The sequence below is a fragment of the Amphiprion ocellaris genome, chromosome 8 (assembly GCF_022539595.1).
Source record: "Amphiprion ocellaris isolate individual 3 ecotype Okinawa chromosome 8, ASM2253959v1, whole genome shotgun sequence".
Taxonomy (NCBI): domain Eukaryota; kingdom Metazoa; phylum Chordata; class Actinopteri; family Pomacentridae; genus Amphiprion; species Amphiprion ocellaris.
Genome location: NC_072773.1, coordinates 9209605 through 9219673, shown reverse-complemented (window position 1 = coordinate 9219673; position 10069 = coordinate 9209605).

Below are 10069 nucleotides of genomic sequence, written 5' to 3'. Positions count from 1 at the left end.
TTGCGGTGACAACATATTTTACCAAAGTCTGCATTTCAATTCCAAAACAGCATTTTAAGCCTATAAAAATCATGAAGAGTGCAGTGATGTGAATTGCTTGTTTTCAAACAAATTTCTTCATCAGAATGACTTGAAATGTGATAAATATGAAGGCAAATGATGTTTAAATTGCTTGACATTAAAAGAATTGCGGGGACAACATATTTTACCAAAGTGTGCATTTCAGCTCCAGAACAGCATTTTAAACCTATTAATAATCGTCAAGACAGCAGTGACGTGAATTGCTTGTTTTCAAACAAATTTCTTCTTCAGAATGACTTGAAATGTGATAAATATGAAGGCAAACGATGTTTAAATTGCTTGACATTAATAGAATTGCAGGGACAACATATTTTACGAAAGTGTGCATTTCAGCTCAAGAACAGCATTTATAGTGTCTAAAAATCATGAAAACTGCTGTGACGTGAACTTCATGTTTTCAAACAAATTTCTTCTTCAGAATGACTTGAAATGTGATAAATATTAAAGCAAATGATATTGAAATTGGCTTGTTTTGAAAGAATTGCCTTGACAACATATTTTACCAAAGTGTGCATTTCAGCCCATGAGCACCATTTGAAGCGTCGAGAATTTATGAAGACGTCAGTGACGTGAAATTCAAGTTTTCAAACAAATTTCTTATTCAGAATGATTTGAAATGTGATAAATATGAAGGCAAATGATGTTTAAATTGGTTTGGTTTCAAAAAATTGCGGGGACAAAATAATTTACCAAAGTGTGCATTTCCGCTCAGGAACAGCATTTGAAGCCTCTAAACATCTGAAGACCTTAGTGACGTGAACTTCATGCTTTCAAACAAATTCCTTCTTCAGAATGACTTAAAATGTGCTAAATATGAAGGCAAATGATGTTTAAATTGGTTTGGTTTCAAAAAATTGCGGTGACAACATAATCTACCAAAGTGTGCATTTCCGCTCAGGAACAGCATTTGAAGCTTCTAAACATCTGAAGACTATAGTGACGTGAACTTCATGCTTTCAAGCAAATTTCTTCTTCAGAATGACTTGAAATGTGATAAATATGAAGGCAAATTATGTTTAAAATGGTTTGTTTTGAAAGAATTCTGGGGACAACAGATTTTACCAAAGTGTGCATTTCAATTCCAGAACAGCATTTTAAGCCTATAAAAATCATGAAAACTGCAGTGACGTGAATTGCTTGTTTTCAAACAAATTTCTTTTTCAGAATGACTTGAAATGTGATAAACATTAAAGCAAATGATGTTTAAATTGGCTAGTTTTTAAAGAATTGCGTGGACAACATATTTTACCAAATCGTCTTCAGAATAACTTGTAATGTGATGAATATGAAGGCAAATTATGTTTAAATTGATTTGCATTAAAAGAATTGTCGGAACAACATATTTTACCAAAGTGTGCATTTCAATTTCAGAAGAGCATTTGAAGCCTATAATAATCGTCAAGACTGCAGTGACTTGAATTGCTTGTTTTCAAACAAAATTCTTCTTCAGAATGACTTGAAATGTGATAAATATGAAGGCAAATGATGTTTAAATTGGTTTGGTTTGAAAGAATTTCAGGGACAACATATTTCACCAAAGTTTGAATTTCAGTTCCAGAACAGCATTTATAGCGTGTAAAAATCTGAAGACTGCTGTGACGTGAATTGCATGTTTTCAAACAAATTTCTTCTTCAGAATGACTTGAAATGTGATAAATATGAAGGCAAATTATGTTTAAAATGGTTTGTTTTGAAAGAATTCTGGGGACAACAGATTTTACCAAAGTGTGCATTTCAATTCCAGAACAGCATTTTAAGCCTATAAAAATCATGAAAACTGCAGTGACGTGAATTGCTTGTTTTCAAACAAATTTCTTTTTCAGAATGACTTGAAATGTGATAAACATTAAAGCAAATGATGTTTAAATTGGCTAGTTTTTAAAGAATTGCGTGGACAACATATTTTACCAAATCGTCTTCAGAATAACTTGTAATGTGATGAATATGAAGGCAAATTATGTTTAAATTGATTTGCATTAAAAGAATTGTCGGAACAACATATTTTACCAAAGTGTGCATTTCAATTTCAGAAGAGCATTTGAAGCCTATAATAATCGTCAAGACTGCAGTGACTTGAATTGCTTGTTTTCAAACAAAATTCTTCTTCAGAATGACTTGAAATGTGATAAATATGAAGGCAAATGATGTTTAAATTGGTTTGGTTTGAAAGAATTTCAGGGACAACATATTTCACCAAAGTTTGAATTTCAGTTCCAGAACAGCATTTATAGCGTGTAAAAATCTGAAGACTGCTGTGACGTGAATTGCATGTTTTCAAACAAATTTCTTCTTCAGAATGACTTGAAATGTGATAAATATGAAGGCAAATTATGTTTAAAATGGTTTGTTTTGAAAGAATTCTGGGGACAACAGATTTTACCAAAGTGTGCATTTCAATTCCAGAACAGCATTTTAAGCCTATAAAAATCATGAAAACTGCAGTGACGTGAATTGCTTGTTTTCAAACAAATTTCTTTTTCAGAATGACTTGAAATGTGATAAACATTAAAGCAAATGATGTTTAAATTGGCTAGTTTTTAAAGAATTGCGTGGACAACATATTTTACCAAATCGTCTTCAGAATAACTTGTAATGTGATGAATATGAAGGCAAATTATGTTTAAATTGATTTGCATTAAAAGAATTGTCGGAACAACATATTTTACCAAAGTGTGCATTTCAATTTCAGAAGAGCATTTGAAGCCTATAATAATCGTCAAGACTGCAGTGACTTGAATTGCTTGTTTTCAAACAAAATTCTTCTTCAGAATGACTTGAAATGTGATAAATATGAAGGCAAATGATGTTTAAATTGGTTTGGTTTGAAAGAATTTCAGGGACAACATATTTCACCAAAGTTTGAATTTCAGTTCCAGAACAGCATTTATAGCGTGTAAAAATCTGAAGACTGCTGTGACGTGAATTGCATGTTTTCAAACAAATTTCTTCTTCAGAATGACTTGAAATGTGATAAATATGAAGGCAAATTATGTTTAAAATGGTTTGTTTTGAAAGAATTCTGGGGACAACAGATTTTACCAAGGTGTGCATTTCAATTCCAGAACAGCATTTTAAGCCTATAAAAATCATGAAAACTGCAGTGACGTGAATTGCTTGTTTTCAAACAAATTTCTTTTTCAGAATGACTTGAAATGTGATAAATATGAAGGCAAATTATGTTTAAAATGGTTTGTTTTGAAAGAATTCTCGGGACAACATATTTTCCCAAAGTGTGCATGTCAGCTCAGGGAAAGCATTTGAATCCTCTAAAAATCATGAAGACTGCAGGGGCGTGAACTTCATGTTTTCAAACAAATTTCGTCTTCAGAATAACTTGTAATGTGATGAATATGAAGGCAAATTATGTTTAAATTGATTTGCATTAAAAGAATTGTCGGAACAACATATTTTACCAAAGTGTGCATTTCAATTTCAGAAGAGCATTTGAAGCCTATAATAATCGTCAAGACTGCAGTGACTTGAATTGCTTGTTTTCAAACAAAATTCTTCTTCAGAATGACTTGAAATGTGATAAATATGAAGGCAAATTATGTTTAAAATGGTTTGTTTTGAAAGAATTCTGGGGACAACAGATTTTACCAAAGTGTGCATTTCAATTCCAGAACAGCATTTTAAGCCTATAAAAATCATGAAAACTGCAGTGACGTGAATTGCTTGTTTTCAAACAAATTTCTTTTTCAGAATGACTTGAAATGTGATAAACATTAAAGCAAATGATGTTTAAATTGGCTAGTTTTTAAAGAATTGCGTGGACAACATATTTTACCAAATCGTCTTCAGAATAACTTGTAATGTGATGAATATGAAGGCAAATTATGTTTAAATTGATTTGCATTAAAAGAATTGTCGGAACAACATATTTTACCAAAGTGTGCATTTCAATTTCAGAAGAGCATTTGAAGCCTATAATAATCGTCAAGACTGCAGTGACTTGAATTGCTTGTTTTCAAACAAAATTCTTCTTCAGAATGACTTGAAATGTGATAAATATGAAGGCAAATGATGTTTAAATTGGTTTGGTTTGAAAGAATTTCAGGGACAACATATTTCACCAAAGTTTGAATTTCAGTTCCAGAACAGCATTTATAGCGTGTAAAAATCTGAAGACTGCTGTGACGTGAATTGCTTGTTTTCAAACAAATTTCTTTTTCAGAATGACTTGAAATGTGATAAACATTAAAGCAAATGATGTTTAAATTGGCTAGTTTTTAAAGAATTGCGTGGACAACATATTTTACCAAATCGTCTTCAGAATAACTTGTAATGTGATGAATATGAAGGCAAATTATGTTTAAATTGATTTGCATTAAAAGAATTGTCGGAACAACATATTTTACCAAAGTGTGCATTTCAATTTCAGAAGAGCATTTGAAGCCTATAATAATCGTCAAGACTGCAGTGACTTGAATTGCTTGTTTTCAAACAAAATTCTTCTTCAGAATGACTTGAAATGTGATAAATATGAAGGCAAATGATGTTTAAATTGGTTTGGTTTGAAAGAATTTCAGGGACAACATATTTCACCAAAGTTTGAATTTCAGTTCCAGAACAGCATTTATAGCGTGTAAAAATCTGAAGACTGCTGTGACGTGAATTGCATGTTTTCAAACAAATTTCTTCTTCAGAATGACTTGAAATGTGATAAATATGAAGGCAAATTATGTTTAAAATGGTTTGTTTTGAAAGAATTCTGGGGACAACAGATTTTACCAAAGTGTGCATTTCAATTCCAGAACAGCATTTTAAGCCTATAAAAATCATGAAAACTGCAGTGACGTGAATTGCTTGTTTTCAAACAAATTTCTTTTTCAGAATGACTTGAAATGTGATAAACATTAAAGCAAATGATGTTTAAATTGGCTAGTTTTTAAAGAATTGCGTGGACAACATATTTTACCAAATCGTCTTCAGAATAACTTGTAATGTGATGAATATGAAGGCAAATTATGTTTAAATTGATTTGCATTAAAAGAATTGTCGGAACAACATATTTTACCAAAGTGTGCATTTCAATTTCAGAAGAGCATTTGAAGCCTATAATAATCGTCAAGACTGCAGTGACTTGAATTGCTTGTTTTCAATAAAATTCTTCTTCAGAATGACTTGAAATGTGATAAATATGAAGGCAAATGATGTTTAAATTGGTTTGGTTTGAAAGAATTTCAGGGACAACATATTTCACCAAAGTTTGAATTTCAGTTCCAGAACAGCATTTATAGCGTGTAAAAATCTGAAGACTGCTGTGACGTGAATTGCATGTTTTCAAACAAATATCGTCTTCAGAATAACTTGTAATGTGATGAATATGAAGGCAAATTATGTTTAAATTGATTTGCATTAAAAGAATTGTCGGCACAACATATTTTACCAAAGTGTGCATTTCAATTTCAGAAGAGCATTTGAAGCCTATAATAATCGTAAAGACTGCAGTGACATGAATTGCTTGTTTTCAAACAAAATTCTTCTTCAGAATGACTTGAAATGTGATAAATATGAAGGCAAATGATGTTTAAATTGGTTTGGTTTGAAAGAATTTCAGGGACAACATATTTCACCAAAGTTTGAATTTCAGTTCCAGAACAGCATTTATAGCGTTTAAAAATCTGAAGACTGCTGTGATGTGAACTTCATGTTTTCAACCAAATTTCTTCTTCAGAATGACTTGAAATGTGATAAATATGAAGGCAAATGATGTTTAAATTGTCTTGTTTTGAAAGAATTGTGTGGACAACATATTTTACCAAAGTGTGCATTTCAGCCCATGAGCACCATTTGAAGCGTCGAGAATTTATGAAGACGTCAGTGACGTGAAATTCAAGTTTTCAAACAAATTTCTTATTCAGAATGACTTGAAATGTGATAAATATGAAGGCAAATGATGTTTAAATTGGTTTGGTTTCAAAAAATTGCGGGGACAAAATAATTTACCAAAGTGTGCATTTCCGCTCAGGAACAGCATTTGAAGCCTCTAAACATCTGAAGACCTTAGTGACGTGAACTTCATGCTTTCAAACAAATTCCTTCTTCAGAATGACTTAAAATGTGCTAAATATGAAGGCAAATGATGTTTAAATTGGTTTGGTTTCAAAAAATTGCGGTGACAACATAATTTACCAAAGTGTGCATTTCCGCTCAGGAACAGCATTTGAAGCTTCTAAACATCTGAAGACTATAGTGACGTGAACTTCATGCTTTCAAGCAAATTTCTTCTTCAGAATGACTTGAAATGTGATAAATATGAAGGCAAATTATGTTTAAAATGGTTTGTTTTGAAAGAATTCTGGGGACAACAGATTTTACCAAGGTGTGCATTTCAATTCCAGAACAGCATTTTAAGCCTATAAAAATCATGAAAACTGCAGTGACGTGAATTGCTTGTTTTCAAACAAATTTCTTTTTCAGAATGACTTGAAATGTGATAAACATTAAAGCAAATGATGTTTAAATTGGCTAGTTTTTAAAGAATTGCGTGGACAACATATTTTACCAAATCGTCTTCAGAATAACTTGTAATGTGATGAATATGAAGGCAAATTATGTTTAAATTGATTTGCATTAAAAGAATTGTCGGAACAACATATTTTACCAAAGTGTGCATTTCAATTTCAGAAGAGCATTTGAAGCCTATAATAATCGTCAAGACTGCAGTGACTTGAATTGCTTGTTTTCAAAAAAATTTCTTCTTCAGAATGACTTGAAATGTGATAAATATGAAGGCAAATTATGTTTAAAATGGTTTGTTTTGAAAGAATTCTGGGGACAACAGATTTTACCAAAGTGTGCATTTCAATTCCAGAACAGCATTTTAAGCCTATAAAAATCATGAAAACTGCAGTGACGTGAATTGCTTGTTTTCAAACAAATTTCTTTTTCAGAATGACTTGAAATGTGATAAATATTAAGGCAAATGATGTTTAAATTGGTTTGGTTTGAAAGAATTTCAGGGACAACATATCTCACCAAAGTTTGAATTTCAGTTCCAGAACAGCATTTATAGCGTGTAAAAATCTGAAGACTGCTGTGACGTGAATTGCATGTTTTCAAACAAATTTCTTCTTCAGAATGACTTGAAATGTGATAAATATGAAGGCAAATGATGTTTAAATTGTCTTGTTTTGAAAGAATTGTGTGGACAACATATTTTACCAAAGTGTGCATTTCAGCCCAGGAGCACCATTTGAAGCGTCTAAGTAGCATGAAGAGTGCAGTGACGTGAACTTCATGTTTTCAAACAAATTTCTTATTCAGAAGGACTTGAAATGTGATAAATATGAAGGCAAATGATATTGAAATTGGCTTGTTTTGAAAGAATTGCCTTGACAACATATTTTACCAAAGTGTGCATTTCCGCTCAGGAACAGCATTTGAAGCCTCTAAACATCTGAACACCTTAGTGACGTGAACTTCATGCTTTCAAACAAATTCCTTCTTCAGAATGACTTGAAATGTGATAAATATGAAGGCAAATTATGTTTAAAATGGTTTGTTTTGAAAGAATTCTGGGGACAACAGATTTTACCAAAGTGTGCATTTCAATTCCAGAACAGCATTTTAAGCCTATAAAAATCATGAAAACTGCAGTGACGTGAATTGCTTGTTTTCAAACAAATTTCTTTTTCAGAATGACTTGAAATGTGATAAACATTAAAGCAAATGATGTTTAAATTGGCTAGTTTTTAAAGAATTGCGTGGACAACATATTTTACCAAATCGTCTTCAGAATAACTTGTAATGTGATGAATATGAAGGCAAATTATGTTTAAATTGATTTGCATTAAAAGAATTGTCGGAACAACATATTTTACCAAAGTGTGCATTTCAATTTCAGAAGAGCATTTGAAGCCTATAATAATCGTCAAGACTGCAGTGACTTGAATTGCTTGTTTTCAAACAAAATTCTTCTTCAGAATGACTTGAAATGTGATAAATATGAAGGCAAATGATGTTTAAATTGGTTTGGTTTGAAAGAATTTCAGGGACAACATATTTCACCAAAGTTTGAATTTCAGTTCCAGAACAGCATTTATAGCGTGTAAAAATCTGAAGACTGCTGTGACGTGAATTGCATGTTTTCAAACAAATTTCTTCTTCAGAATGACTTGAAATGTGATAAATATGAAGGCAAATTATGTTTAAAATGGTTTGTTTTGAAAGAATTCTGGGGACAACAGATTTTACCAAGGTGTGCATTTCAATTCCAGAACAGCATTTTAAGCCTATAAAAATCATGAAAACTGCAGTGACGTGAATTGCTTGTTTTCAAACAAATTTCTTTTTCAGAATGACTTGAAATGTGATAAACATTAAAGCAAATGATGTTTAAATTGGCTAGTTTTTAAAGAATTGCGTGGACAACATATTTTACCAAATCGTCTTCAGAATAACTTGTAATGTGATGAATATGAAGGCAAATTATGTTTAAATTGATTTGCATTAAAAGAATTGTCGGAACAACATATTTTACCAAAGTGTGCATTTCAATTTCAGAAGAGCAGTTGAAGCCTATAATAATCGTCAAGACTGCAGTGACTTGAATTGCTTGTTTTCAATAAAATTCTTCTTCAGAATGACTTGAAATGTGATAAATATGAAGGCAAATGATGTTTAAATTGGTTTGGTTTGAAAGAATTTCAGGGACAACATATTTCACCAAAGTTTGAATTTCAGTTCCAGAACAGCATTTATAGCGTGTAAAAATCTGAAGACTGCTGTGACGTGAATTGCATGTTTTCAAAAAAATTTCTTCTTCAGAATGACTTGAAATGTGATAAATATGAAGGCAAATTATGTTTAAAATGGTTTGTTTTGAAAGAATTCTGGGGACAACAGATTTTACCAAAGTGTGCATTTCAATTCCAGAACAGCATTTTAAGCCTATAAAAATCATGAAAACTGCAGTGACGTGAATTGCTTGTTTTCAAACAAATTTCTTTTTCAGAATGACTTGAAATGTGATAAATATTAAGGCAAATGATGTTTAAATTGGTTTGGTTTGAAAGAATTTCAGGGACAACATATCTCACCAAAGTTTGAATTTCAGTTCCAGAACAGCATTTATAGCGTGTAAAAATCTGAAGACTGCTGTGACGTGAATTGCATGTTTTCAAACAAATTTCTTCTTCAGAATGACTTGAAATGTGATAAATATGAAGGCAAATGATGTTTAAATTGTCTTGTTTTGAAAGAATTGTGTGGACAACATATTTTACCAAAGTGTGCATTTCAGCCCAGGAGCACCATTTGAAGCGTCTAAGTATCATGAAGAGTGCAGTGACGTGAACTTCATGTTTTCAAACAAATTTCTTATTCAGAAGGACTTGAAATGTGATAAATATGAAGGCAAATGATATTGAAATTGGCTTGTTTTGAAAGAATTGCCTTGACAACATATTTTACCAAAGTGTGCATTTCCGCTCAGGAACAGCATTTGAAGCCTCTAAACATCTGAACACCTTAGTGACGTGAACTTCATGCTTTCAAACAAATTCCTTCTTCAGAATGACTTGAAATGTGATAAATATGAAGGCAAATTATGTTTAAAATGGTTTGTTTTGAAAGAATTCTGGGGACAACAGATTTTACCAAAGTGTGCATTTCAATTCCAGAACAGCATTTTAAGCCTATAAAAATCATGAAAACTGCAGTGACGTGAATTGCTTGTTTTCAAACAAATTTCTTTTTCAGAATGACTTGAAATGTGATAAACATTAAAGCAAATGATGTTTAAATTGGCTAGTTTTTAAAGAATTGCGTGGACAACATATTTTACCAAATCGTCTTCAGAATAACTTGTAATGTGATGAATATGAAGGCAAATTATGTTTAAATTGATTTGCATTAAAAGAATTGTCGGAACAACATATTTTACCAAAGTGTGCATTTCAATTTCAGAAGAGCATTTGAAGCCTATAATAATCGTCAAGACTGCAGTGACTTGAATTGCTTGTTTTCAAACAAAATTCTTCTT